This window comes from Sus scrofa, chromosome 1 (assembly GCF_054392235.1).
Source record: "Sus scrofa isolate SSC_HxYL_T2T_F1_AM1 chromosome 1, Sscrofa_HxYL_maternal_Yorkshire_Landrace_v2.0, whole genome shotgun sequence".
Taxonomy (NCBI): Eukaryota; Metazoa; Chordata; class Mammalia; order Artiodactyla; family Suidae; genus Sus; species Sus scrofa.
This window is the reverse complement of record NC_139383.1, coordinates 73,073,379-73,080,977: the sequence shown is the minus strand read 5'-3', so window position 1 is coordinate 73,080,977 and position 7,599 is coordinate 73,073,379. Positions and strand designations below refer to the sequence as shown.

At 45.5% G+C, this 7,599-nt stretch overlaps 1 non-coding gene across 1 annotated transcript; it reads left to right on the top strand.

The window, feature by feature from the left end:
* The first annotated feature begins 5,031 nt into the window (after nt 1-5,031).
* LOC146406143 (U6 spliceosomal RNA) lies at nt 5,032-5,138 on the top strand. The gene has a single exon (XR_014832508.1). It is a non-coding gene; the product is annotated as a U6 spliceosomal RNA (small nuclear RNA).
* Nucleotides 5,139-7,599: the final 2,461 nt, after the last annotated feature.

Sequence of the window (7,599 nt, the reverse complement as noted above, 5' to 3'; positions counted from 1 at the left end):
GGAGGAGAGAAGTTTCAGGTGAAGGGAAAGCAGCACAGAAGAGCCAGGTCAATGGGCATGACCTCCAACTCCTGCCACAGAGCCCTGTGGCTTCCTGACACTAGACTGGCTTCCTAGACCCAAAGCCGAGAGTTTTTCTCCTACAGGGCCTGTCCCTGGTTGTCTGTGAAAGACAAACCCCATGAATGCTCCAGGTTTAGTTTTTACAAAAAAATTCCTCCTTCCAAGTTAGCCTGTCTGTGTATCTGTTTCTTAGGACCAAGAAAACCCTCCCACCTTACTGTATTCTCTCTGTGTGCAAAGATGGTACCATGCATCTTTGTAGCCTTTTACTTCTAATACAATGCATGGTGAACAGCAGATTCTCAGTAAGGGACTGCTGAATAAGAGAACTTTTGCAAGCCCAAATGAAAAGACAAGTTCATAAAATCATTGACCAAGTTGCAATATCTTCAGCTTAGCTCTCTCAGAGTTGAACGAAGGATGGTCATATTTCCTAGCACTCACCTACCTCCCAAGCCCTTCCTATTCTGTGAGATCAGAGACACACTGCTAATTTAAAAATATATATACAAATCACTGCAGTTCCTATCGTGGCACAGTGGTTAACAAATCCGACAAGGAACCATGAGGTTGCAGGTTCAATCCCTGGCCTTGCTCAGTAGGTTAAGGATCTGGCGTTGCCGTGAGCTGTGGTATGGGTCTCAGATGTGGCTTGGATTCCGTGTTGCTGTGGCTCTGGCGTAGGCTGGTGGCTACAGCTCCGATTAGACCCCTAGCCTGGGAGCCTCCATATGCCGCAGGAACAGCCCTAGAAAAGGCAAAAAGCCAAAAAGTAAAAGACAAAAAAATATATATATAAATCACTAATCTGATTTTAAAATCTCCCTCGAGAAGATAAACTCTCCTATCCTAGTCTTAATCTAGTTTGCTGAACTCAACAACACACACAGACACAGACACAGACAGTCACACACACAAGCAGAGGAATTAAAGCATTTTGATTTTGGAGGGTACTGAATATTTTTAGGACTCAAGTTTCTGGTTCCAACTGATTTATCTTAAAATGAACCAGAACTGGTTTGGGATCATCCTGTTTGGAAATTCTTTTTCTTTTACTTTTTGTCTTTTTTTTGGGCACGGGGGGTGGCATATGGAATTTCCCACGCTAGGGGTCCAACAGAAGCTATAGATGCCAGTCTATACCACAGCCATGGCAATGTCAGGTCCTAGCCACATCTATAACCTACACTACAGCTTGCAGCAATGCCAGATCCTAAGCCACTGAGTGAGGCCAGGGCTCAAACCCATGTCCTCATGGGTACTAGTTGGGTTCATTATCACTGAGCCACAGTGGGAACTCCTGGAAGTCATTTTTCAATTCATTCTAACTTCGAAGAACAGTTAATTTATTATCAGAAAGCCATAACCCTTTTTCCCAAAGATTACAAATTAGCTTGGTTATAAGGAGAACTTTCAACTTGGAGCTACTGAAAATGATTTACCGTAGGAGGAGCGTGTATCGATCCCCTAACACAGTGATGAAAGCCGTGACCCCTCTGGGAGCTCTCGGTCTGGTGGTGGAAGTTGTTCCTTCTGTCTTCCCTCACATTCCAAGAGCAGTGGTGGCTTCTTTCCACATGGCTGGCAGGCTTCGGGAGAGAGGGAGGATTGCGCCTGACAAGGGTCAGCGACATTTACTGTAAAAGGCCTGATAGCTCAGCCTCTGTGGGCCTTATCATCTTTGTCACAATGACTCCAATGTGCCCTTGGAGCACCAAAGCAGCCACAGACAGTTCAGAATTGAGTGGGTGCTGCCATGCTCCAATAAAACTCTACTTATGGTCATTGACGATTGAATTTTTTTTGTTTTGTTTTGTCTTTTTGCTATTTCTTTGGGCCGCTCCTGCGGCATATGGAGCTTCCCAGGCTAGGGGTCGAATTGGAGCTGTAGCCGCCAGCCTACGCCGGATCGTTAACCCACTGAGCAAGGGCAGGGACCGAACCCGCAACCTCATGGTTCCTAGTCGGATTCGTTAACCACTACGCCATGACGGGAACTCCTGACAATTGAATTTTATAGAATGTCTGTGTGCCACAAGGTATTCTTCTTGTGTTGATGTATTTCCAGCCATTTAGAAATGTAAGAGCCAGCCTTACCTTGCAGGCTGTGCCAAAACAGGATGAGACCAGGGATGCAGGTCTGAGGTCCTTGACTCCTATCACACCTGAGCGCTAGGGGTTCAGGATATAGAATAGATGCCTCAGGTAAGTGTGGGTGCCTCAGGGTGGAAAAGGCTTGCGCTTTCCTCCTTGGGTGAGTCCTGGGGAGGCTGTGAGCTTCCTATTGATGCTTCATGAAGCCCACGGCACAGGAGCATCTAGCAAACGTGGCCAAGGGAGGCGCCTAGACAGAAGGGCCTGGAGCTGGCTCAGTGACAGTGCACAGAGCAGTGAGGATCAGGCACGCAAAGTGCCTGAGCCCCTGTTGGAAGAGAGAGGAGGGGAGGCTGACTGGTGGCCAGCAGATTCGGAGGAGGCTGGGCTGGGCAGACAGACCTGCCTGGACTCACAGCCAGGGGCCACAGCAGGACAGTAGAGGCAGTTCCTGACCCCCAAAAACCCTGGTGGACAAGGCTTTCCTCAGAGGAGAAGCAGCCTGCCTCCAATCCTGTGGGTTATCTGGAGCTGATGAGGACCAGGGAGAGGGGTCCTTTACTTATTTGTGCAGGAGGAAGTGGGGACTTGCAGCAGAGTGCACTCCGAGCTCACCAATCCAGAAATAACCCCGAGCTAGACTTGGGGGGATCTTCTTAGCAGCTGCATCTGCCTTTCCTTATAGAACAAGGAAAGATATTGAAAAGCCACACCTGTCCTGTGCTACAGGACAAGGAGGGCTTCCTAGTGCAGCTGCAGGATGCCTGGCCACCAAGGGGCTGCCATGTTGTCTGAGAAAGGGGTCACCTTGTGACAACAGGAAACCTGACCAGCCCTGGTGTGCTGGATACTTCCTGTCAGGTGGTGACATCACCCTGGAGATGGGAGGTTGGGGGGGGTGGGCTTGGGGGAAAGCTCCCCGTTTTATAATTCAGCATCCTAGACAGAGCAGGCTCTTGTGAACAAGTCCTGTGGTCTCAAGGGGGTTATTTCAGAATCCCCTCAAGGTACTTGTTTAAATTCAGAGCCAGAATGAGCACTGGAAATGATGCATTTGTCCACCATTCATTCACTTTGATGAGAAGCAAAGCTTTTCGTTTCCTTATGCCTCTGTTCTTTTCCCTGCCTTACTGTTATGTCCTACTTAATTCTCCCAGCCCCTCCTTACCAGAGTTTTTCCTATTCTGAAACCCAATGTGTAGAAACTAAAAGATATAGAGTGGATATGAAATTTATAGAACCAATAGTTTGACATCTCACATGTTTTTCAAAAAGCATGTATTTATTTCTACAGAGCTGAACTTGGTTTAAGATGGCTTCCGCTTTAAAACCCAGATTCCTCTGAATAAATGGTCAATTTTTAAAAAGTTTTATTGAAGTATAGTTGATTTACAATGTTGTGATAATTTCTGCTGCACAACAGAGTGATTCAGTTGTACATATACACACACCTGTTCTTTTTTAGATTCTTTTCCCACCTAGATGATCACAGCATATTGGGTAGAGTTCCCTGTGCTATATAGCAGTTCATATTCCCCAGCGTGCATTTCTATATTTTGTCTGTCCCTCTGGGCCACCTTCTCCCTAGAGGCCACCCCAGTTCCTGTGCAGAGGGAGAGCGGGTACCACCCCCAGGCACTAGGGAGAGGAGTTTCTGGCTCACCCCCACCCTCTGCATTCCACTGGCATCTACTCAGCCAGAACTTGTCATGTCAGCATAGCCATGGGCTGGCATCCACCATTCATGCCTCCAGTCCCACCACGGCCTGCAGCCAGCAGGCCCCCACATACGCATTCACTTGATCCCCATCTCAGGTTCCTTTAGCTCTGCCAGGCTGCTGTGCCTGCCCACTTGGGCACACTTGGCTGCTTCCTCATCCCCTTGCTGGGGAGTGGGCGTCTCTGAGACACTCTCTTGGCCCCTCGCCCAGTCATTGCTGGAGCCATGCCAGACAGAGCCATCTCTTGCATGCTTTCAGAGCTTCTGGCTCACACCCAGGGAAGCGAAGCACAGTTCCCTCTGCGTCTGGTTCCTCCTTCACCAACATGAGATTTTTGTTTTTATTCCTTCATCCCCCAAGATTCAAATAAGGAGGCCAATGGTGAGAACAGGGCTGCAGGCCCTCTCAAAGGCATCCATTCATAGCTGGCTTCATTTCTTCTCACAATTCTCTTACCTCTTATATTAGGACTTGAATTGCATGACTTAAATTATAAAGATAGCAAACATCTCCAAATCAATTGATAATTCTTTGGAATTCCAGTCAAAATTCTAGCTGAAGAAAAGTTTTTTTAGAAACTTGAAATATTTAGGAGTTTCATGGTGGCACAGCAGAAGCAAATCTGACTGGGAACCATGAGGTTTCGGGTTCAATCCCTGGCCTCGCCCAGTGGGTTAAGGATCTAGTATTGCCATGAGCTGTGGTGTAAGTCACAGAGGTGGTGCGGATCCTGCATTGCCCTGGCTATGGTGTAGGTCAGCAGCTATAGCTTCGATTCGACCCCTAGCCTGGGAACCTCCATATGCCGCGAATGCAGCCCTAAAAAAACCCAAAAAACAAAAAACAAAACCTTGAAATATTTATCCTAAAACACATAGGGAAAAATAAGCTACAAAAATAGATGAACCAGTCTTGAGACAGAAGAACAGAGAGTGGAAAATTGCCTACTAGACATTGAGACACCTACAAAAGTGTCTTTACTGTGTCGGTGGAATGGAATCAGGAGTTCAGTGGGAGCTCTGTTTACCTGTGAACTTCACCTAACCTAGAGTTGGCACCTCAAATCAACAGGGGGAAGATGGATTGCTTAATAGGTGGTGGTGGGAAAACAGGCAGTGAAAGAAGGGAATGGAGAGACGTCAAGTTGGGTCTCGTGCTCGCTTCAGCAGCAGTTAGACGAAAATTGGAATGACACAGAGAGAATCGGCACAGCCCCTGCACAAAGATGACATGCAAATTCGTGAAGTGTTCCACCTTCATAGAAAACAAACTTATGGTTGCCAAAAGGGAAGGGGGTGGGTAAATTAGAGTTTGAGATTAGCAGCTAAGAACTATTACATGGAAAATAGATAACAGCGAGGTCCTACTGTATAGCACAGGGAAATATATTCAATATCTTGTGAAAACCTATAATGAAAAAGAATATATATGTATATATAACTGTGTCACTTTGCTGTATACCAGAAACAAACACAGCATTGTAAATCAACTGTACTTCAATTAGAGAAAATAAATGGAAATCCGATTACACCCCTAGCCTGGGAACCTCCATATGTCATGGGTGTGGCCCTAAAAGGACAAAAGACCAAAAAAAAAAAAAGAAGGGAGAAAGAGAAAATAAATGGAAAAACTTAAAAAATAAACAGTTGGCTCTCTATCTAACCCCACAGGCAAAGAAGAGATTTCCACTGGATTAGGGGCCTAAATACAAAAGGTAAAACTATTCAGTTAACAGGAGAAAAGTTTTGTAACCTGGGATGGATACAAATTTCTTAAACCAGGAGTTCCTGTTTGTGGCACAGTGGTTAACAAATCCGACTAGGAACCATGAGGTTGCGGGTTCGATCCCTGCCCTTGCTCAGTAGGTTAATGATCCGGTGTTGCCGTGAGCTGTGGTGTAGGTTGCAGACGCAGCTTGGATCCCGCGTTGCTGTGGCTCTGGCGTAGGCTGGCAGCTACAGCTCCGATTAGATCCCTAGCCTGGGAACATCCATATGCCGTGGAAGCGGCCCAAGAAATGGCAAAAAGACAAAAAACAAATTAATTAATTAATTTAAAAAAAAATTTCTTAAACCAGACTTCAAAAGTGCAAGCCAGGAGGCAAACTGTAGATCTGATTACATCAAAATTAAGGGTTCCTGTTAAAAGGGGCACCACAGTTGAATTGAATTTAAGAGATAGGGGACAGATTGAGAGATGTATGAGGCTTATGACACCTGAAAGTGACAAAGGATAGACAACTAGAACACACAAGGAAGTCCTGCAACTCAACCAGAGAGCACACACACAAAAAAAGTGGGTAATATATATGAGCAGACAATTTACAAAAGAGGAAACCCAAAGGCTTTACAAGAACATGAAAGAAACTGTTTATTAGTAACCTGAGAAATGCAAATTAAAGCAATGATGCGCTATTACCCTACATTTGAAGAGCATATTAAGCTGTAGGACTTACAGCTCCTAGCCTAGCACAGTTAGAAAGCTGGGTAATGCCAAGTGCTGGCAGAGTATGGGGATCAAGATCCTCTTGCTGCTGGTGGGAGCACAGGTAGGAGAATTACCTGGCAGAAGCTAATCAAATTGAGTATACGGATACTTTAAGACCCAGCAATTCCCCTCATAGCAAAGGTCCTTTAGAAATTCTCACACATGCCCACTAAAGGGACATGTAGAAGCAGGATCCATCCAGAGTTTGTGGGGCTTGAAGTTTATATAATTTGGGGAACCCTATTTAAGAAAAAGAATGTAGGATTGCCTGATGTGGCTCAGAAGATTATGAACCCAACTAATATCCATGAGGATGAGGGTTCGATCCCTGGCCTTGCTCAGTGTGCTAAGGATCTGGTATTGCCATGAGCTGCAGTGTAGGTCACAGATGCAGCTCAGATCTGGCACTTCTGTGGCTGCAGCGTGGGCCAGCAGCTGCGGCTGATTCAACCCCTAGCCTGTAAACTTCCATATGCCTCACGTACAGCCCTAAAAAAGAGTAAAAAAAAATTTTTTTTAAGAGTATACATTACGAATATAAAATTGGATACAGGAGTTCCCATTGTGGCTCATCAGGTTAGGAACCCAACATAGTGTCCGTAAGGATATGGGTTTGATCCTTGGCTTCGTTCAGTGGGTTAAGGATCCATTGTTGCCGCAAGCTGCAGTGTAGGTAGCAAATGTAGCTTGGATCTGGTGTTGCTGTGGCTGTGGCTGTGGCAGGCAGCTGAAGCTCCAACTCAACTTCTAGCCTGGGAACTTCCATATCCTGCAGGTACAGCTGTAAAAAATAAAATAAAAAAAAAATTTAAATTGGGTGCAGAGCTTTGAAAAGGTTTTGTGCAGGTGTGTAGGCTTGATCAGTCTCTCAGTGACCTTATCTCTGTATATGAGCAGGTTCACTGCAATGTTGGGGGCAATGTGGGAGTTGAAAACTTCTAAGCCAATGTCATTACCACACCAGTGGGCTCCATGGGGTAAATAATGGATGATACTATCTCAGCATTTTCTTTAATAGTAAGACATCTAAATATACTTAAAAAAAATTCATTCCTCCAGGAGTGGGGATCTGGATCCTTAAAATAGGCTTAAATAAACTCCTGTCATTTAAGGCTGAAGGCTACTGGATGTAAATATGCAAACAGACATGTAGAGATATAGTCAGGAAGTCCTCATGCCCCTGGTGTGATCAGAACATCTAGTCATTCTTGCAGAGAGAGAATATTTTGCAAAA